Source organism: Panulirus ornatus, chromosome 71 (assembly GCF_036320965.1).
Source record: "Panulirus ornatus isolate Po-2019 chromosome 71, ASM3632096v1, whole genome shotgun sequence".
NCBI lineage: Eukaryota > Metazoa > Arthropoda > Malacostraca > Decapoda > Palinuridae > Panulirus > Panulirus ornatus.
This window is the reverse complement of record NC_092294.1, coordinates 11,139,357-11,161,545: the sequence shown is the minus strand read 5'-3', so window position 1 is coordinate 11,161,545 and position 22,189 is coordinate 11,139,357. Positions and strand designations below refer to the sequence as shown.

Below are 22,189 nucleotides of genomic sequence, written 5' to 3'. Positions count from 1 at the left end.
TCAGTTGTCACCCACTGCCCTAAATTCAATCTTATCTTTGAAGAAAGAAATGGTCATCCTCCTCAATCTTTTCATCCTCTTTACATTTTATGTAGCCATTTTATTATACAGTTTTATTTTAAACTCTTTTCTACCATGCTGTACACCTCACAGACGAGGGACCAGTTTAGCAGGGTTGGTAGATGCCTTGGGTGGAGACACATAAGTAGCTACAGTCTGCCAAATTCTCTGACTTGTGTTCTGTGAGGACAGTCCACGTCAGGACACTATCCCCGATGACCATCTCTTCCGTAGTCAATTACAGAATTCATAGATAAAAAGAAGTGCTATAGAAACTACCATTTAATGACGATTATGATATTTTGAATCAGGTGTTGAGTATCAGAAGTGATTACTTCTGGCTTATCTTCTTGATCAGATGACCGATGACTCTTCATGGTTCAGAGGTACGTCTAGAGACTAGAATATTGGATGATACGTTTTGATGTATAGTTTACGGTTATCGAGGATACCATCCGGGAAAAACGAACAGACAAATAAATCACAATGATTTACAATATTTATTGAACCCATCCCAATAGATCTCTTTTAATTGCATGTAAACACAATATACAAAAGAGCAGCGCACCGCCGACAGAATTCTAGTGTTCCAGATTGTATACCACAACAGATATGTCAGAAGATAATATCATCCGATATGATCCGGTAAATCTTGGCTTACCAGACCCTACCTCAGGGAGCTGGGCTGGTGGATCCTCTCATACAGAGAGAGAGAGAGAGAGAGAGAGAGAGAGAGAGAGAGAGAGAGAGAGAGAGAGAGAGAGAGAGAGTTAAGTGAGATGTAGCGCGGCTTAACAGGGCTGACGGGAGCCATAAAGAACAATTAATCAGGGAGAAATATGGCTGCTGTAAACACTTATTATATCAGGAGAGGCAGGTGAAGCTTGGGGGGGGGGGAGAGAGAGAGAGAGAGAGAGAGAGAGAGAGAGAGAGAGAGAGAGAGAGAGAGAGAGAGAGAGAGAGAGAGAGAGAGGGACAGTTAGACAGATAGATATAGAGATATCACTGCTGTAGCCAAATACACCAAGAAAGTTGCATCCATCTGATTTTGTCGTGTAAGATTCACTGCAGGTCACCGTTACGTAGGGTAAGTCACTGCTAGAAACATCCCAGACCAGAGGCTGTGGCACCGGTTGTGGGACATCATGTGATGCCACATCACTGGAATCTTTCTCACACGTCATCATACTGACCTTACCCACCACATGTGGTGTGGCTTAGCTTGGGTAAATTGTTATATTTTTGCTGTTTAGTTGGATGATGTGTGTTTGTGTGTACATGCCTGTGTGTTTTTACATTTATATGCATGCATGAGCATAAATGTTGTGTGTGTGTGTGTGTGTGTGTGTGTGTGTATAAGTGTTTGTGTACCATAATGAATGATCAGGAACATGCGTTTCCTAACTTACCAACTGCTGCTCCTTCAGCTTTAGATTTATCTCTGGTAATTATAGGAGTCATCTGCCCTCGCTCATCACAACACCCAACATATCTTGCTGCGTAACTTCCCCTCCGGACGAAATTATGGTCGTTAATCCCACACACAACAGATGCCCAACATTCATTAAGCTCTTTTTGATGAGATCCGCAAGTTAGAAAATGAAGAATTATCATGTTCATTATCAACGTACGTTCCGTTTTCTAGTCTTTTTTGTACATAGTCCTTATAGTACTTTATATATATATATATATATATATATATATATATATATATATATATATATATATATATATATATATTTATATCATCCTTCATTCATCATCTTTCCCCTTTTTATCATTTCCCACGCTCTCTCTTCCTCTCATTCCATAATTCCATATTCCCTTTCCATCAACGTCCGTTTCTTTCCTCCTCCTTCTCCTCCTCCCCTGGTTTCGTCCACTCAGTAGGTCGTTGGGTCGCCACGGACACACAGGCTCCCCTCCTCAAGTTTGGATATACACCTGGGATAGGCTGCTCGTCCCGAAACAGGGGACAAGTCTTATATATGATCCCGGAGGTTAACTCAGGCAAAGTTCACGGATTTTCGCAGCCCAGTTACTCCGCCGTTAATTTGGCATAAAGATACGCTTTTCGTATTTTTAGGGAGCGTTTGAGCTGTGGTCGCTGGTGTGTCGATACTACGAAGGTACAGGCTATATGTTCTGGTCAGTCTAAAGACTTGTCAAACATGCATTGTGTCCTGGTAAAGCTGGTTCATGCCAGGATCCATTTTATGGCCCCGTCTGCAGCGGCGGATATTGATGTCATCTATGTACATTCGCGTGTGTTCCTGGAGGTATGTTTCGGTGTGCGTCCTACATATATTACTGTTGATACATGGATGCTTTCCTGATGTACGTAGGCGTTTTTTTAAAGGTAGAATTGTAATTTTAAAGTGACCATAAATATGTACCTTCCAGCTAAAATTCAGGAGTCATGACTTCAGGAGAATATTTTCGCAGGCCGACGGCGCCCTGTCTGATATACGAGGCGTTATCAAGCCTACTTTGCCCAATTTTTCACTCTCCTCGGCTCCAGAATGACAGCAAACTGTTGCTTGGAATAAGTATTAAGGAAACTTCTAATTTTTTTCACGGTGAAGTGAGCAGAAGATGATTTTACTTTGGTCATTACTTACAAACTTTTAAGTATCAGTCTTTTCCAAGGTCTGCATGAACAGTTTGTTTAATCCACTTCTGGAAGCATATGTATTTGGTAGTTCATATCACCTGGCGAGGTGGAACCATCTGAACGGTCTGCCTTCTTCATAAGTTTCTTTTTTTTTTAAAGAAGAAAGTAATCACGTGGTAGGACAGCTAAATGTTGTGTCCTCTTCCAAGTGTATGAACACAGGGACACACCTTCCTTCCCCTTCCTGAACTGTCTCGCTGGTGTAGTCACGTGTGAGAGCTGTGGGACAGGTCGTCACTGCAACACGGAATCAATCAAATCACGAAGCTCAGGTCCGTAATGGGAGCCTCGAGTGGATCTGATTATCGAGCACCGATTGAACTTTCTCACATTCACCCTAAGGTCATTGAAATCAGACGGATCATTATGGATGATTATACCTCGGCTTGAAACATAATCGTCTTGAATGATCATACATTTCAGAGATAAACAGATTACGACCTGATGATCATAATGTCTTGCCCATGATAACGACAGTGTTCACTCCAGCAGCTCAACACAGAGAGGCTCTAAGTTAGACAACAAAGTTTGAATTGGCGATGTGAACAGCGTGTTCCCGGCTGTTTAAACTCCTGGGTCACACCAGGGACAACGATCAATTAGTGTGCTTATTGGCTTTTAAACTAACAATCAAGATGCGATATTAGTCCTTCAGGTTGATGGTGAACTTTCATTTATCAAACATTCGTAATTCTTCTCTTGTTTGTGAACTTTGCTGTAATTCGTCAGGGTGGAGGAAAGAACACCTTGTTCACTAAAGTAGAATTTCAGCCATTGTGTAAACCATCAAACTTTGATTTATGCTGTAATTTATAACATATTTACAGAGTTACCGAGGATGAAGTGGCCTTGTTGATTGACAGGCTTAGCCAGTCTGAGCTGGGTATAAAGAAGAATTTCCTTGGCTTAGTAAGTCTCACTAGTCATGTTATTGTCATAGGCCAGAGCAGAGGACCCGAGGCGTCCCACAGCCCTGCCTTCCCTCTGTGATCACCTGCCGTTCATCAACCCTTCACTCAGGTGAAGTGGGATGTACTTGTGCACTGGTGAGGGGATAGTGATCACAGGTGAGGAGAGTGTGATCACAGGTGAAGCAGTGATTAAAGACGAGGGGAGAGTAATCCCAGGTGACGGTGATTAATGAGCATTGAGGGGAAAAGTTATCTCTGTTAGGGGGAAGGTGAACGGTTCTGAGGGAAATTGATTGACAATAAAGGGAAAGTTATCATAGGTGACGTTTCGTGATTATAAGTGAATAAAAGTGTCGGAGATGTGGGGATACTGATCATGAGTCAGGGAAGTAGCCAGAAGCGAGGAAAATGATGAAAGGTCGAAGAAGAAATCATAAGTGAGAAAATAATGACAGGTAAAAGAGGATAATAAGTGAGAAAAATGTGAGAAATGATCATTTGGTGAGGAAGAATAAGGAAGAAAGATCGACAATGATTGGACGTGATCATGGACTGGGGAAGTAATGTAATCACAGGTTAATATGGTAATCATGAGCGAGGGAAAGTTCTCATAAGCAGCGAATGTTTCCACGTGAGCGAGTGTGATGATGTGGGAGTGTCCATATGTAGGGAAAAGTGGTCACAGACGAAAGAAAGTAATTCCAGGGTCTCCTTCAGTGAATTATGGCAAGGGTGAGGGTTGAATTACTGTAGAGATAAAGGAAAATGAAACAGTGCTGGGAGAGAGAGGGGAAGAGATGATGTATGGCACAGGGGAGAAGCAAGGATCACACAAAAATCATGAATATGTAATCTGATAAAGGGAGAATAGCGAGGACACAGGAAGATCTGCGTATGTAAAGCTTTAGAGGGAGAACATAGTGCCTCTCCAACACTTCAAGAACCTCCCAGGGGTTCTGTCTCGGGAGAAGAGTTGGTTAAACACTTGCAGGTTCAAGGGTTCCAAGTGGTTCACATGAGGGAGTTGCAGAGGGAGGGAAGCAGCAAGTTGTAAAGGGAGTTAGAGGATGGAAGGGGGAGAGGAAGAGAGGAGAAAGAAAGAAAGGGAATATGAGGACAGGGACCAGGGCAGAAGGAACGTGAAAGGGGAACGGAACGGCAAACGGCAGGGGTGAGTGATCTTGGGAGGGGGACCAAGTGTTCGTGTAGCTTTACTGGCAAGATCAAGAATAGCTCAAAGCTCGTGTGTTGAATCAGAGGTGAAACGATGCTGAATTTTGATTAAAAAAACTGTACTATATATATATATATATATATTTCTTTTTCTTTCTTTCAAACTACTCGCCACCTCCCGCACTAGCGAGGTAGCGTTAAGAACAGAGGACTGGGCCTTTGAGGGAATACCCTCACCTGGCCCAATTCTCTGTTCCTTCTTTTGGAAAATTAAAAAAAAAAAACGAGAGGGGAGGATTTCCAGCCCCCCGCTCCCTCCCCTTTTAGTCGCCTTCTACGACACGCAGGGAATACGTGGGAAGTATTCTTTCTCCCCTATCCCCAGGGAATATATATATATATATATATATATATATATATATATATATATATATATATATATATATATATATATATATATATATATATATACCCACCTCTCTCTCTCTCTCTCTCTCTCTCTCTCTCTCTCTCTCTCTCTCTCTCTCTCTCTCTCTCTCTCTCTCTCTCTCTCTCTCTCTCTCTAATCCTATCCTCCATCTGCAGAAGCCACACACACACACGCACAGATCGCTCTCCTCGTATCTCACTCTCATAACAATTTACATACAAAGGCCAACATGAGAGGATCTGGGAAGCAAGCGTCATATGCAGCAAGATCTCATGCATCAGCAGCATCACTCACCCCACACGCTGGGGAGATGCCTGCCCGTTGTCATGACTACCTGCCTTATTTACATCCCAAGCCTCGCTCTGAGGTCACTGTTGAGATAATGACCTCTGTCCCGAGGGTGTTCTTCTTGCGTATGACATAAGACTAGTGCCACTCTGGGCATTCTTCTTTATAGTTATGAAAGTAGTCTCTCTCTCTCTCTCTCTCTCTCTCTCTCTCTCTCTCTCTCTATATATATATATATATATATATATATATATATATATATATATATATATATATATATATATCTGTCCATCCATCTCTCTATCTATCTATCTATCTATCTCTCTCTGCCTTCCATAAAGTTGAATCTTTCGCTTTTGTTCGTACACTTCGAAAGTAGATCCATGTGAACCTTTTCTTTTTTCTTGTTGGAGGCTCTAGTCAGGGACAAAAGTCCTCTTTAAGGCTTAGCCATAAAATAACTAAAATGAACTGAAAAATATACGCAACTACGTACATTATCATAACATCACAGCGCCACCCTTGCTGTAGGATCATCGTTGCACACAGTATAAGAAGAATTATGAGATAATTCTCTTCCATTATCACACAGTTGACTTCTGACGCTGTGTAAAGGCCACAACCTCTCTACCTGATAGTCTATCATTTGAAGTGAGGCATAATCATGTTGTAGGTAGAGTGTTCCAGCTTCGGTAGTTGTGCAGTAGAGCACTGAAGCTGAGATAGTAATGTTGTAGGATGTTGCAGCTGATGTAGTCGTCATTTACCTGAGATTGACGTGTTATCGAGTGTTGTGACTGCGATAGTCTTGTTGCACAGTGTTGTAGCTGAGAATGTCGTGTTGTCGAGTGTTGTGTCTGAGATGGTCATGTTGTCGAGTGTTACAACAGGTGTTTTAGGTTGTGAGGCAGATGTACAACGGCATCGACACGTGTGCGAGGTGAGCACATGTGTAGGGATGTCAAGACACGCTCTTGCCAGTGAGACTTTTGGAATAACGACATGTTGTTGGTGGTGATGGTGATGTAGTAATGATGGTGATGGTGATCATGATGATGGTGGTGAAAGAGAGAGAGAGAGAGGCAGATACATAGAGTGGAAAAATTACAGTGAAGGTTTTTACTGAGTCCGGCAGGCGAAGGAAGCTTAGTAATCATTTGTTAAGCAGTAAATTGTTGTCTGTTTATTAAGCTGTTTGTTTCTGTGGTACTTCTTATGGCAGGGTAACGTGACCTCTATGGAAGGACGAAATTAATGCAGGTTTGGCTTATTTTGTGTGGCAGTTCTGATTTTGTCATTATGCTTAGTTCGACAAAATGTTCATAATTCCTCCAATCAGGGAAATCAAAGGATAAGATGATTATAAAATAATTGAATGAATCTCAACCCTCAGAAAGGATATATCCACACGTCCTTCTCTCCTCTCTACTGTTGTGGTATAAGTTAAGAAAGTATGACAGTGCAGCAGCTTGGCCAGTGCCAGCCAAACATTATGTGGCAGTAGAGGAGCTTTCTGCTGGTACTGAACAGTGGCAGACGTTTTGGATACATACCAAACAACGACATAAGTCTGGGTCGTGTACATAATAGTTTTGCAACGCAGAATAGATTACGTGTGTCGCAGTGAAGAGAGAAAGAGTCTTGCATTACTCAAGCTAAAGGTGAACATTACACAGGGAGTTTTGATGTAGGTTACGAGGTACAGTGTTAATAGGATCATCCTCGCTCAGGTTCACCATGGAAAAGTAAATTAACTGAGACGGATCCAGCCCAGAGTCGTGTATGGTGTCAGAAAGTTACATTCGTCTTTATTGATTGTATAATACAGCTTCTGTAAACGTCATTAAAATTTCCAAGAGATTAAACTAAAGAGTTTTAGGAGTTTCCTAAGTGGTTAAGAGTCTGAACAACTTTTAGAGGCTTTAACTTCGAAGGAAGTCTTGAACCTACTCAAGAAAAAGGCCTCGGATGATGGCACTTCCCTCACAGTCGAATGCTAAGCCCAAGCTTTACATCAAGACAGTAAACTGACAACAAAGATATCGTTTTGTTTGATAATGATTCTTCACCTAGCAAGTGACATCACTGCTGAGAACAGATGATTGACCTTAACGACTTAGAAAGAATGCAGTGAAGAACGCAATCGTGATAAGTGTAACTTCCCGTCGCGCAGGCTGAGCAGAGGTGTGTTGATGATAGCTTATAATAAGCTTTCTAGTGCAAAGGGAGAATATAAGTTGTTAGGTAAGTGTACCACACTTACGGCAGACCAGTGGCACAGCTCAGTGAGCTACTGATGGTGATGACAAATGAATAAATTCAAGAGAAAGTTTGAAGGTTTGTACACGATGATAACATTATATATCAATGACATTCTCGGTTATCGACATCTGATACACCATTTCCCATTATTCAGCAAGGTGATCATGCGCTGTCTTCCCCACGCCTCTTTAACCCTGCAAACATTCCACCAGTATTGAGATATCCTAGCAATTTACTCCCTCACTATCTCAGTCTTGGGCTCCCTCATCTAAGACCTCCGACTCACCACCCTCATCTGCATCCTTCCAATACTCATGATTTCCACACACCCAAACGTTTCCAACAGTTCATCCTTCATATTTTCCTATCACCTCTTCCTCTGTATCCCAGAACTTGTTTTCACGTCTTCTTTTCCCAGTGTATTAACTCGTCTTACCTCACATCCTGTCCATGAAAAATCCATTACCATAGCTTTTGTCCTCCCTTGTCGCACGGTTATTGTTTCTCATATTTCCCCTCACTCACATCAGGGTTGGTTAAGCTGTTCCTTCCAACAGACTTCCTCATACCTGCACACTCACAGTTTTACTTCTTATGGCCGACAAAGTTTTTCCTTTTGATACTCGTCCATCTCAACGTACAACATCACGAACGCTGCTCTCAACGTAATTTAATATCGAGAATCTCTTAATCTCTCATCTGATCCTGCCTTAAAATCTGACTCTCTCTTCTGAAAACATTGTGATTTTCCTCGACTTAACGTTCAGTTTCAATTCACTGTTCTTATATACACAAAACTTTTTCAGATTTTCTCAAAACAAGGTGTTCATTTCTGCTGTTGTACTCCTCAAACTATAGACACTATCTGCGAAGACCTTCCCTGTGCCTGTGTTTATATGGATACTGTACAGCCACTGGAACACGACACACCAGTGTCTCCACTCGACCCTCTACCCTGGACCATTGAAGTTGTTCGCTTTCATATACCATCTGCCATCAAAATTGTTCTCCCCTGAACCCTTTCCAGCCCTTCTGTTCCAATCCCCTTTCCATCACGGTCATTTCATCCATCTGGCTGAGATACATACATCAGGTGTACTTTTAAAGAACTTCCTTTCCATTTATTCTGACTATTTCTTGGTGAATATCCCATCTCGAGCCAGTCGTGATCCTGACCACCTTCGTTGTAACCCATGATATTTTCAATCTTGCTGATCCCTCTCACTCCATTTATTGCCTCTTTCACATACACACACGCACACACACACACACACACACACACACACACACACACACACACACACACACACACACACACACACCTTTCATACCTCCCCTCTCCTCTCACTCCCTTCATCATTTTCCAAACACATCGTCAAGCTGTGACTTATGTCGTGCCCATCTATTCTCCTCCATTTAGTGCCACACGAACCCATCATACTCATGTTTCTCCTCCCATACTCCTGCCTCCTGACAGTGATCATCCCTCACCCGCCTCCTCACACCGATCACCCACGCCCCTCACGTCCCACCCACTTACTAGCTCTACTATACCCCCAGAATCATTAACTAATGCCCGCAGTGCATTTACATCCCTTACGACGTTCTCCAGACGAAGGCTCACCACACGTCACCTCTGGCTGGACACAGATATACTACGTGAAGCCTCGGAACTCTGTCCCCGCTTATGTCTTCTCCTATAACTATGACTTGGCACATTCTAAAACAGATTTTTCACTTCCTCCAAATTTCGTAAATACTTTTCCTTGTCTCTTTTTCCCCCTTTTATAAAACAAGACTTCCGCTGTGTACAGAAATCATTGAAAGGTTTGCCCTCATATTCTCCAGCACTGATATCATCAGGAAAATCAGAACACGATTTGATAAAAGAAACTTCCTTAAACTACGCATGAAATCATGAAAATAAGATAGAGAATAGATTTAGTGCAATAGATTCCATTGTTTCTTGACTGGACTATTTGTTTTCCTTTTTCAAATACGAGACTTGGATGTTCAGCAATAAACTAGAAGACTTTTACAAGTGTAGATAAGTCACGTAGCCCAGGGGAAGACAACATAGCTGTAGTTGATAGTTTCTAAACTCAGAAAGATAGGAACCCTTCCCCATCCATGGTACTTCCTCAATATTGCAACCAATTTGACACATATATATATATATATATATATATATATATATATATATATATATATATATATATATATATATATATATATATATCTTTTCTTTCTTTTCTTTCATACTATTCGCCATTTCCCGCATTAGCGAGGTAGCGTTGAGAACAGAGGACTGGGCCCTTGAGGGAATATCCTCACCTGGGCCCCTTCTCTGTTCCCTCTTTTGGAAAATTAAAAAAAAAAAGTGAGAGGAGAGGATTTCCAGCCCCCCGCTCCCTCCCCTTTTAGTCGCCTTCTACGACACGCAGGGAATACGTGGGAAGTATTCTTTCTCCCCTATCCCCAGGGATATATATATATATATATATACATATATATATAAGGATCACTACTGTGTAGAACAAGTTTTGATATGTTGCCAGTATTTTGTTGTTACGCATAAGTTACGACTGTTATCCCCCCGTCATTTTTTTCTTTTTTCTTTTTTCATGTAAAAGGTAGTTGGTGGAGTCAAAGAGAAGGCTTCAGGACAATATTTGGAGGTTCCCTGAAAACCTTATAACGTAACCGTATTCGTTAATGACTCTGGCTTCCCCCTAAACCCTTGCCATTGTAACTGTGACATCATCTCTCTCAATTTTTGGGACATCATCAAACAATTGCCTCATTTCCCTGTATCACCGCCTGCTTCACCTCTTCAGTTTTATCATTCCAAAGTTTCCCACTTCACCCTTATCTCCCCTGATCTCCTTTACCTATATTACCCTTATCATTCTACAACACCTACGCACCCTTTATCACCCAGTGTCGAACCGTTCACCCTTTATCACTCCACTTCACACTTTACCACGCCCATATCTCTTCATCAGTCCCATCATTTCCCTCACATATAGCATTTTATCATCCCAATATTACCGTCCCATCACTAATCATCATCCCACTGTTAGCGTCCCATCACAACTCATCTGTACTCCATGCTCCCCTTCCCTCTCATCATCCTCTCATTAGTATATTATTGTTAACACTGCCAGGCATCAGGGCCGACCACACCCCAAGCTGCCAGCACCATCACTCTCTCTCTCTCTCCCTCCCAGGTGGGGTGCGTCACACATCGCCTCTGGTGCTCCCCAGATGAGGGCTGACAGCCTTTCGCCCCTTCCTTATCTTAGTCCTCCCCTCACACGCACCAGCCCCCCTTTCCCTCACCCCAGGTTGAGCACCGGTGCCAAACTCAATAGCACCACCGGCACTTATTCTGAGCGCCTCCCAGAGTACGCAAGTTGCTGTGCCCACCAACAGACCTTATATAAACATAGTATTCTCATTATGAAAACATTTCACCAGAACTGCTGTGCACAAACGTCCCTTCCTTATGTGTTGCTTGACTCGGCCTCCGACGCACACCTTCCTCCTGCCACCATAGTTACTACAAACACTACATCCTCTCCACTCGTCGTCGTGGTGACCTGTGTCATCGCTGTGACCGAAACGAGAGTGCAACACACCTGAGGTTCCCAAGTCCCGTGCGTCGTGCTGGCCGCTGGCACCACAGTAATGACGTTAACGAGTGTAGAGCTGGTAGAGTAATCAAACTATCTGTGATTAACTTACTGCACGTAAACTAGTTTACTTTACCTCTAGATAAAAGATATTTGTTTATTGGAGATATGGATCAAGAATACAAGGTCAAGTTTGGACAGAATTCACGTTTTTGATGTGAGTTATTTCAGGTTTAATACTTAACGAAAAAAAAGTACAACAAAAAGGAAAATCGAGCTACAGGTATCATGAAGAGAATATGCACGCTCGCTGCATGAAGAGGCAAGATGGAAACTTTTGTTGGAAATTGATGTTTCCTTAATATTTTATGAACGCATTATGTATTGTATCTTTGATAGAATTTTCATTAAGATCTTGTGTATGTACCTAATACCTTCCCCTCACCCTTATGCTTTAATGGATTGAATAAAGCCATCGTCATCTGTTAAGGGGAGCAATAGTCACGTCCCGTGTATTTCAGACTTCACTGTGGTGTACGTTGTGGCACGTTATCAGGGAATACGTAGGTCTGTTCCTACAAATACTTTCAGTGCTTAAGCTTTCGTTTACCCCACACGCTTATCTTTCCCTCGTGAGGTTCGCCTTTACCGTAACTAACAGTTCTGTATGAAAACTTTTGTGATATGGAATCGTTATAGACCATTCCTGTTTTCCCTCCATGTCGTTGAGCGCTCATAAAGACGCGAGGAGGATGACGCCGGCAGGAGCCACACATATGGCCCTGGAGTCAGCCTTTACCAGCTCCCCAGCTCAGGCAGCCCTGGGGCCCTGGCTGCCAGCAATCCGGTTAACGCCATAGGAGGCCTTCCCAGCGGTCCTCCTCGGCCGAGATGAAACGAGGCCGCAGAGCTGAGACTCCCTCCCTCTATAACCCGATCATAGACCATGTGGATGCTGTTGGATCGACAGATTATTGCCCCGCTAATGGCTTGGACTCGAGGGCCCTCCACACGCCACTACGTTAGCCTGATTAACTACGACGGAGGCGTGGCCGGGGACGCTGAAGGATCGTGGGTTCCTCAACACAGGTTCTCAGGACACATTTTCCCTACGGAACTGAGAAAACTTTGCTGGAGAAAAAACATAATGTTATCAAAAGCATTAAGGACGATAGCCATGCAGCGTGTGTAAATCACATTAACAGCTTGATTAAACTGGTTCTTGATTATTAGGGAGGATGGGAAGGGAAGGAGACACGGAAAAAAGAGGATTAATAGGAAGAGCAGAGGTCTCACGGAGGCAGGAGCACCACACACCGTCAGCAGTAGCCGCAGACACGTCGTGATCAGAACACTGCTGACGCAGCGTTCATCGCTCGACACTCTGCATGCAGGAGTGACCCATATCCTGGGTAGGACCACTTTATCATACGTCAAAAAACGTCTGCTCTAAGTGGGTTATCATTTCCCTGCTCCTGAGTGTAGAGCAGCCTCTCAGCTGCGAGAACCATATAAATGGGGTCGTGACGTTGTGTAATAATGATTACAGGTACATATATTCATTTATCTATACATAGATGTGTGTGTGTGTGTGTGTGTGTGTGTGTGTGTGTGTGTGTGTGTGTGTGTGTGTGTGTGTGTACGTAAGCATATGTACATAAATGTACATATTTCACAAATTGCCAATACCATCGTTATACGTCCTCATGATCAATATGCCAACCACTTTGGGGGAAATGAGATCTCTTCCACATTACTCAGACTCATTCATGAAACTTGGCTCTTGTGGCATCACTGCAGAATGTCGCTCATCCTTGCGTTTTAGGCCACAGGAACCTCCATGAGGGAGTGTCTGGGCCAGCGTCTCCCGGGCTGGGCGTCCTTCATGGTCCTGTGTGGGTCCCAGGGAGGCTGGGGTACCCGGTGTGCTCTTACCAGCAGGGGATAATTCTGTCCCGGAGCTAATGGAAAACGGCACATAGGTTCCCGGTGCTTTTTAGCCAAGATGTGTGTTAGTCTAGTGATGACAAGGGTACGCCATTATGTTATTATAGATGAAAAATAAAGTTCGCCTCCAATACTGCTGCTGTGGCAGGAGGAGGGAGGAGTTGTGAGACTGCCGCAGTGTCATGGTGACCTGAGGAAGGGGACTTGCGAGTTGATTGCTTTAATTGACATGTGACAGTCAGCGAGCGGTCATTATAGTCCATGATAACGACTATACCACCCGATGACAGACTACCAGAGCTTCGCTAGCACAACCAATAACCAATTACTAACCTGATCTTCCTTCCGGTCCAGGTCATTGTCGTCTCCCGTTCGTTCACAGGGTTGTGGACCGTTAAAGGTCATCATTTATAACACGAGTTTGTTCTGGGAGAAACATTAAGAAATTTCTCCTGCGTAAAAACTGTTAAGGATTGCGTCTTCAACGGGGAAACCATAAATCCTCAAACTTGTGTCATATCTCTCCTGACGCTGTATGTCCTCACACATGCTTTTAAGAAGCCTGTGTTAAGCAGAGTAACTTGGTATTGAGGCACTTACGGTGCACTTTACTGCCTTACTTACGGTGCACTTTATTGCCTTACTTACTGTGCGCTTTACTGCCTTACTTACTGACTTACGGCCTGGGTCTGAGTCATGGTTACTGAACGCGTGACCAACAGTGTGACCATAAGGGACTCGCTCAATGATTCTGTCAGGAAGATGCGGATATTACGTTCGTACCTAAGTACATACGAACGTACATAGACAGATAAATCACACAGATGCATATAAACACGTACACATAGCCACACGAACGCTTATACATAAACACACATCGTGCAGGACTTGTGTAACCAGACTTATGATGGTGACGAGATGGTGTGTTGTATTTCCATGTGTGATGAGAGGGAAGTCTTATGTCTTAATTATGGGGGAGAAGGCGCGATGAAAGTATGTCTGGAGGTCCTGTATGCTTGTATATGAGTCGACAGGACAAACATACACATGTTGTTGGGCTGGGTATAATGTATGTTACTGTGCTGGAGTGGAGCCTACGTGATGTGGACATCGGGTAATGTATCCTGCTAACTTATCGAGAACTTCGTCTGGCACAAGACTGGCAACTTTATGTAATGTTTACCCAATCCTCGTGTCCTGGTATGGACTCCAACTTTTGCGAAGCTTTTGCATTTTTCTTCTTTTCTTCTTCTTTTTCTTCTTCTTCCTCTTCTGGGTTATCTTGTATCAACAAATTCTAAACGTTTTGTTTACTTGACACTTTTTTCCATCCTTAACAAAAGAAAATCATAGCGCATCAGAAAGTTCATCTTTGCATATCAGAATAGATATAATAAGAATAAACAGAAATAAGAATAGTTTTGTTATCTGTCTACGTCGTCCACACTGCACTTCCAACGTAATTATTCTGATAGTTCATTGGTTTGTGGCTTGTTCCCAGGGATGGTGAAGCAGTTAGAAACAATATTTATACATATTCCAGTGTTTCAGTACAGAATTAAAATCATCATTGTTATAGGCCACTGATAAGTTTCCAGTGAACATTGTACTGAGGGTTAGTTATAAGAGAAGTTCCCAAAGATCAGTATGTTGGTTAAGTGTTGTGTGTAGGGAACCCTTTACTCACCAGCAGCTGCTGGGGAGCTGGTAACTCACAGTCGTAAATGAAATTTCTCTTGTATTCTTGTAGAACAATACGGCTGAGAACATGGGTGTGCTCTGTGCCTGGTGATGTAGGGGAGAAGGTTTTACCTGCTTGTGATTTTAATCAATGTGTGTGTGACGGTTATATTTGCTTGTGCGTGTTGAAGGAGAGTTCTGTAGAAGTGTTTGTGTGCCTGTAGTTACCTATTTACTGTACTGAGAGTTTGATACTCGTGTGGCTCCAACACTTAAACATTCTCTATCATACAGCCTCTTAGATTTATATATGCTGTCTGCATTAACCAAACCTCAGCCATTTTGCTCCATTCATTCCCCACTCTTATACTAGTAAGATTATTTCTCAACATCCTTTTTAACAAGTTTGGTGCTTAGTTTCACGTTATGTCCTGTGGTTGCTCTATCCCTACATCTCTCGAAGAACTGCTCACTATCCACGTCATCCATCTGTTGTGATCTGGTCTTTGTATATGTAAGTCTGTCTGTCATTACATGCGAATATGTACGTATCCTCGCTCAGTCTGTAGCCTCTATATTACAACAGTGTAAGATATTCCTTTCTTGTGCCGGACCTCAGGCACATCTCTGGGGGACGAGAGTGTACCTCAGTTGTATCTTGGCTTCTCTCCTGTGTGATTTCCGGGAAGGGCGAGCACCAGGGACCCTCAGCTATGGTGGGATAGCGCTGCTCCCGGGCAGAAGGGGAAACCACTTGTCTTTCCGGTGCTTCGTGGCTGACGACCCAACAACGTCATTATGTTGCTGGAAATGTGTGTTGAAGTTCGCCTCAGCGACCGCTGTCAAAAAGAGTTAAGAGTTAAGCCTATCATAATGAGTTAAGCAGTGGACGGGCGTGCTTGGTCGGGTCCTGGATGTGGAGCGGTTGTTTGAGGACAACAGACAGCCAGTAACCAACCATCTCACTCCGTGGAATGAGGGAACTACCCAGAAACAGCCTATTAGACCCTCACTGGTCTCACCAATGACGAATCAATACTCTGATCTTGTCTTTTACAACTTGTTTACAAGTTACAGGAGCATTACAGGCATTTCATGGATGTAATAACCGGTAATTTGCCGACAACTAAGAAAAGAATTTTCCACAAGAATATTAGAACTTAGAGCGGCGGGAAAACTTAAAATCTAAAGACCGTGTCATAATTTTCTCGGCGCTGCATTTCCTCGAGGCTGCTCTTCGGGAGTCCGAGCAAAAACAGGAAACTCTGGAATGAAACAATGGAACTTTCTTGTGGAGCTGTTATGGCGGCGGAAGGCGGGTTTACTCACGTGCGTCCGGCAATGTATCCATTTGGCTGAACTCACCACCTGAAACTGAGGCACTGAGAAAAAAGGAGGAGGGAGGAAGACACCGGGGGAGGGTCCTGGCTCCTGGGGTTAGGTTGCATCACTGTAAAAATCGTGGTGTGATGTGCACATGGTGATAGTGTGATTACGCTTACATATGTGTACACGATCATATATTCAGAAAGATCAGTACATAAATACGCGCATGGATGTAGTGTGTGTTGATATAAAGAAGTGCACCACACGTGCACACAAGACGGCAGCAGATGTTTGTACAGAGACTCATAACTGTTCAGGTGCCATGATGTTTTACCCCACTGCAATCACAGGTGTCTTGGTCAACCACAGTGGTCGAGGTGTCATGACCCTGAACACCTCTGTAACTACAAGTGTTCTGGGCCAACTACAGCTGCTCAGGAGTTCATGCATTGCACTCTTCGCCACACACAGATATTCACCTAAGGTAAAAATCACCTTGAAAGCTAAATCGTGTCTTCCTTCCTTCTACGACTCTCCTGCTCGCAGACTTCAGCTGTGAAGCTTCCTGAAGAAATCGAAAGAAAATGTTGGCCTGAGGAGAGGATGAGGAGAGAGAGAGAGAGAGAGAGAGAGAGAGATAGAGAGAGAGAGAGATAGAGAGAGAGAGAGAGAGAGAGAGAGAGAGAGAGAGAGAGAGAGAGAGAGAGAGAGAGAGAGAGAGAGAGAGATTGAAGAAAGCGGCCAAGCAGAGGTGGGAGGAAGGAGAGACAGAAGTGGGGAGGATGGAGATGATAAAGGTGAGGGGAAGATGGATAAGGATTCAGGAAAAGCGAAGGTGGTGGAGAAAAAAATGGAGAGATTTATGTGAGTAGTGAGTGTGTGGAGAGCGAGGCACGGGTTGAGAGGGAGACCACTCACTAACCTGCACTGTTCCTCCTAGACCAGCAGGACTTGCAGGACTGCCTCCCCCACCGTAAGTGTGACCCGCCTGAAGATCTTAAGTATGACCCGTCTGAAGACCTCCTTTGTGTACGTACCCGCCTGCAGACTTCTCCCAGTGTGACCTACTGAAGACCTCCTCCAGTGTTACCTGTCTGAAGGCCTCCTCCAGTTTGACCCTCTTGGCTTGCTCGCTCTATCAAGTATACTTGCTTCATGCTCGACCTTTTCTACCATGGGATGATCTACAGCGGGGGTTACACACGGTTCACAACGTGACAACATACAGACAGCACGTCCCATCACTGTCCGTATGAATATTTCTCTCTCTGATTATTTCAGTCTTGTAATTATTTTTTTCCAGAAGCTGCAAAATGAATTCAACTTGTTATTTTCATGAAGACTACATCATATGAACACGTTAAGACACTGGGTAATCCTCTGTATCTTCCTAACCGACGCTTGCAGAGTAAGACAGACGAAAAAGATCAGAAATAATCCAGAAAACCAAGAAAATGAGGAAAAAAACAGTGAACGATATACGAAATCTCGAATCTCATCACCGCAGTGTTCCTGAATTAGCAATATTGGCTGCAGTTTCTAAATCATGGGTATCCACAGAAAGCATTGGATATGCCGCAGGTAAACGAGTTGATAATGGTTTCCTGCCCTGGGCGTTCGTTAGGTACGAAACCCCTTTAAGAGCTCGTTAGGGATGTGCTTATTATACTTGAATGTTGCCCGGATGTGATATCATATCTAGACTCAACTTTCATTTACAGACAACACAAAAGACAGTTTCACCACAGACATTCGCATGGTGATAAACGCTCAGTTTCTCATTTGCTTTATACACAGAAAGCAGCTTTATTATGTTAATATAATCATCCACAGTACCATAAGCACACTTGCAACATAGCATTAAAAAAACAAGTAAAACACACACACACACACACACACACACACACACAAACACACTGCACGGGTCCGCCCGGGGGTCGGACCCTCCTAGGTTTGAATTATGGACGCGACAGTCGGCCCACACCCAACCCTGGTTTTCATCCTCCCCTGAGAACTGGTCGATAATTGGGTGCCTGTATTAGGCTAAGCCGTGTGTGTGTGTGTGTGTGTGTGTGTGTGTGTGTGTGTGTGTGTGTGTGTGTGTATAAAAGCTATCTTCCTCTCTACTTTCACTTATTTCTTTCCATCTCTCTGGCTCCCTTTATTTCTTTTCCACTCCATCCAATACAGCTCTCCTTTCCGCTGCTTTCCCACTGCACGTGGGCCATCTCTGTCCTCACAATCTCTCTCCCACTATCTCAGTTCACACCAGTCTCCCAACACTTCCCACCAGCGCACCTCAGTCTCCCCACTCCCCCACACATCCCCCAGTACTACCCTGGGGTGCTATCACTACCCCTCTCCTCCCTGTGTCACGCACAACCCTTCGATCACCGCTAAAGCCACACCCACAAAATGGCCGGAGTTTTATGAAGGCAGGACTTGCGGGTTGCAAGTTAATATCTCCAGGAAGGAATACATTCCAAACTTATTTTATCCTGAAATAAAAAATATATCATACGTTCTTTCCGATGAATAAATTTCGTTTTATACAACCCGCTCAAAGGGATATTTCTCATTTTTCTTTTTCAAAGTTGGTGTAGATATGAGCAGTGTTATGTTTTGTTTCCTTTTATGAAAGGATTTTTAGGCGTTCCTTGATGTGGGGGGAAAAATGGAAGCGATCCTCCTCAATCACAAACAAGTTTCAGACAGATGGATCGTCTTGCATCGAGATGATTGTTTTAACATATCGTGTCTACAGCAGACTGGAAAACGTTTACCAATATACAATATTCTTCTCTTTATGAGGTAATGATATTTGTAGCAGCTTTGGTTCAGCAGAAGACTCGGTTTGCTGGGAGGAGCTTGTCATGACGGACGCTGAAGTCTAATGAGGTTCTCGCATGGGTATAAGTTTCCTGCACAAGGAGGTCTTAACATGCCGGGAGGTTTGGTCTCGGGGAAGCTCAACCATGCAAGTGTACTTCATCTTGAAGCACGTCAGGTTTTCTCGCCAGGTTTACCTTCAGAGATCATACAGGTTCTGGTCACTGGTCTTTGACGAGGGACCACGTGCCCCCTCCTCCAGTAAGGCAGCTTACCTCTCCACTACCTAAGCCTCAGTAAGACACCCTCCCTTCCTGAAAGACACCATACCTGCCTACCTCCCTTCCCTAAGTACGGCACCATTACTGCTCCCATTACTCCCCTTGATTAAGACGCAGAACTATTACCCATCTCTTCCCCTGGTGAGCTACCATATCTGCCACCTTTCCTAGCCCCCATTAAGGCACCATATCTACCTCCTTCCCTTTAGTGAGGCACAATGCGTGTCCCCTCCTGGTCAGGTAGGTGAGGCACCACACGTCCCCACCCCCTCCCCTCAAGGAAGAGCCTGTGTCCCCCTTCCCCTTCCCACCCTCCTCCCTCCCCACACCGCTACCCCAGTACCCCAGGTGGTGGTAGTCAGATCACCAGTTCACTCACGTACCCAGTGAAAGATCATGGCAGACCAGATAGTAAATCCCCGCAGCACAGCAGGGAAATTATAATGCCAAAGAGCGTGAAATAATTTCCTCGAGTGAGAACACTCGTAAAGTACACCGAGTTAACCCTCGAGTGGCCGTCTCCCTAGGCCACTTGCTGGAGGCCTCGCGCGTATTCACGATGCTCACTCAAGTGGCAGATGCTCCCGAGGCGTGACATGAAAATGTCGACCTTACGAGCAGGCTCCTTTGCTCAGGGCGACGCAAGGTTTCTGGAACGAAATAATTTGCCTCAGAGTAATGGTTGAATGGAAAGTATGTTTATATATGTGCGTCTGTATGTGTGTGGGTATATGGGTTTGTGCCTGTTTTCTTCTGTTTACCCTCCAGCCATATTCCCCACAGTTCAGGAAGTATACATCAAAGTATGTGATATACCCCAGTGTATACCTTATGTTGATTATGTCAGTTTGATTCTGATTTATTCCCATCCTTCTTGGTGGTTTACATCCAGGTACAAACAAGGCGAATAATTTGTTCCCAGTTACATCAGTCAGTGTCTTTCCAGACACAACAGGTTGTGACAACATTATGGTCTGTAGATTAACATCCAGCGAGGCCTTAGTAAGCAGCGCGTACATACATACATAAACACTTGCATACACGTATACATACACAAGAGATGGGCCCCTCACACTATGGAACTCTCTACCCATACTGAACATTTGCGTATAGAATCGCTTATTCATGCCATACTTTTTTTTACTTAAATCTTTGGATTATTAGATGATAATTTGTGTATAGAAACTGGAGAAATAAGTGCCATGTACTACTCTGGTGATTCCTATTTTAAGAGGTATTTGCTACTCTGGGAAGCTAAAGGGATGAGTTGTCATCTACCAAATATTATGTGTTCATGAGAACGAACGATGAAAAAGTGAAAAGGTTGATCACTGTTGCAAGAAAAATCTAATTGTTTTACTGATGAAAATATCTGGAGAGGTAAACAGAAATGTATTAATTATCAGGACATCAATATTTGCTCATGAAGGAGCTGTCAAACTAGTGCATGGTAGTTAAATTTAATTACGGTTCTTTGAAACCTGAATGACCATAAATGTTCAAAAGATCTGAAACATGTATGACTGAATCCGACTCGAAGCCGTACGTGTATGGATGTTATGGCCAGTCCATTCATCAACGCTGAAATAATAGAGAGAACTTCACGTTAAACTTAATTGACAAATGATAATTTAGGTGACGTATGACTGCAGGCAGTGTCCACCACGAGACGTAAGTTCCACAATTCCGACAGATTTTTCCACCATCAGACACCGTTGTACGTTCCTTTGGTATATTCATTTTAGTCTAATTATGTACTAATTTCTTATGTAAATATTAGATATTCTGGTATATAATGATAACATTGAAAGTTTACAACACTGCAGATAGCAGATGATAGGAATATGGAAGTATCTGGTAATCTATGGGGTGGGATATTACTTCACCTCTGCAGTAATACCTGATCACTTTCCTGTCTTGGTAGCGTCATTACCCAATACGGGGATCAGGCGTACCGGTACATGACGACACACAGGAGAATATATTAAAAACTGTTCATCCTATGTTTCAAACTGTGAAGCGCAGCAAGTTAGCTATACTTTTATGTTGACTGTACGTACGCTCGTACATAAAAGTTCTCTGGGACACGACTGAATGATGTAGCTGTACCGAATCCTATTTTTCAGTCTGTCGAAGCAGAGGGCTCGGTACAGCTTCGATCAGGTGTCCCAGATTTTCTTTGTTTTTTCGCAACTATACAGCCAGTTTTTAAAATGTTTAATATAAGAGTGAGCTAGATGGATTAAGTGTAGATATTGAGGTAATCAAGAGTTCGCGCTGATCTGGAAAGATCCTTTTAAGTTATGAAATGATTTAGATTAAATATTTAAGACTTGATTTAGATTAGATATTTAAGACTGTGTGATATTGTCGATACGAATTCAGTCTTCCAGTCGAAGGGGGCGTCGAGAGATGTCACTTAGGAATACAGTTGTTCTGTAATTATAGAATGGTTAGTTACGTCCTTCTCGTGATTTAGAGCAATGCCAAGGTGATGAGGTTAAGTCTGCTGGGAACCAACACCAGTTGGTGAGTGTTGATAGAGGTGACGACCCTAGGAAGGTCAGCTGGGAAAATAACCAGTACGATCCCGTACTGAACATCACCTCGATTAAGTACACAATACAGGAAGGAACTCAGGTAAAAAGAAGTTCAGACAATTTAAGATAAACTCTTTTGTAAATTTGTTTTCA

General features: G+C 43.4%; 1 protein-coding gene and 1 long non-coding RNA gene across 5 annotated transcripts in view; one reads left to right on the top strand and one right to left on the bottom strand.

Annotated features, from left to right (window-relative positions):
* nAChRalpha2 (nicotinic acetylcholine receptor alpha2) overlaps positions 1–22,189 on the bottom strand; it is a 372,700-nt gene that overhangs the window by 229,763 nt on the left and 120,748 nt on the right. The gene's annotated exons all lie outside the window — the stretch shown is intronic.
* The window catches only part of LOC139748002 (uncharacterized), a 136,010-nt gene continuing 135,826 nt past the window's right edge, over positions 22,006–22,189 (top strand). For all 4 annotated transcript variants that reach the window (XR_011712504.1, XR_011712503.1, XR_011712502.1 and 1 more), the window contains exon 1: positions 22,006–22,136. This is a non-coding gene — a long non-coding RNA (uncharacterized lncRNA). The remainder of the gene's footprint in view (positions 22,137–22,189) is intronic.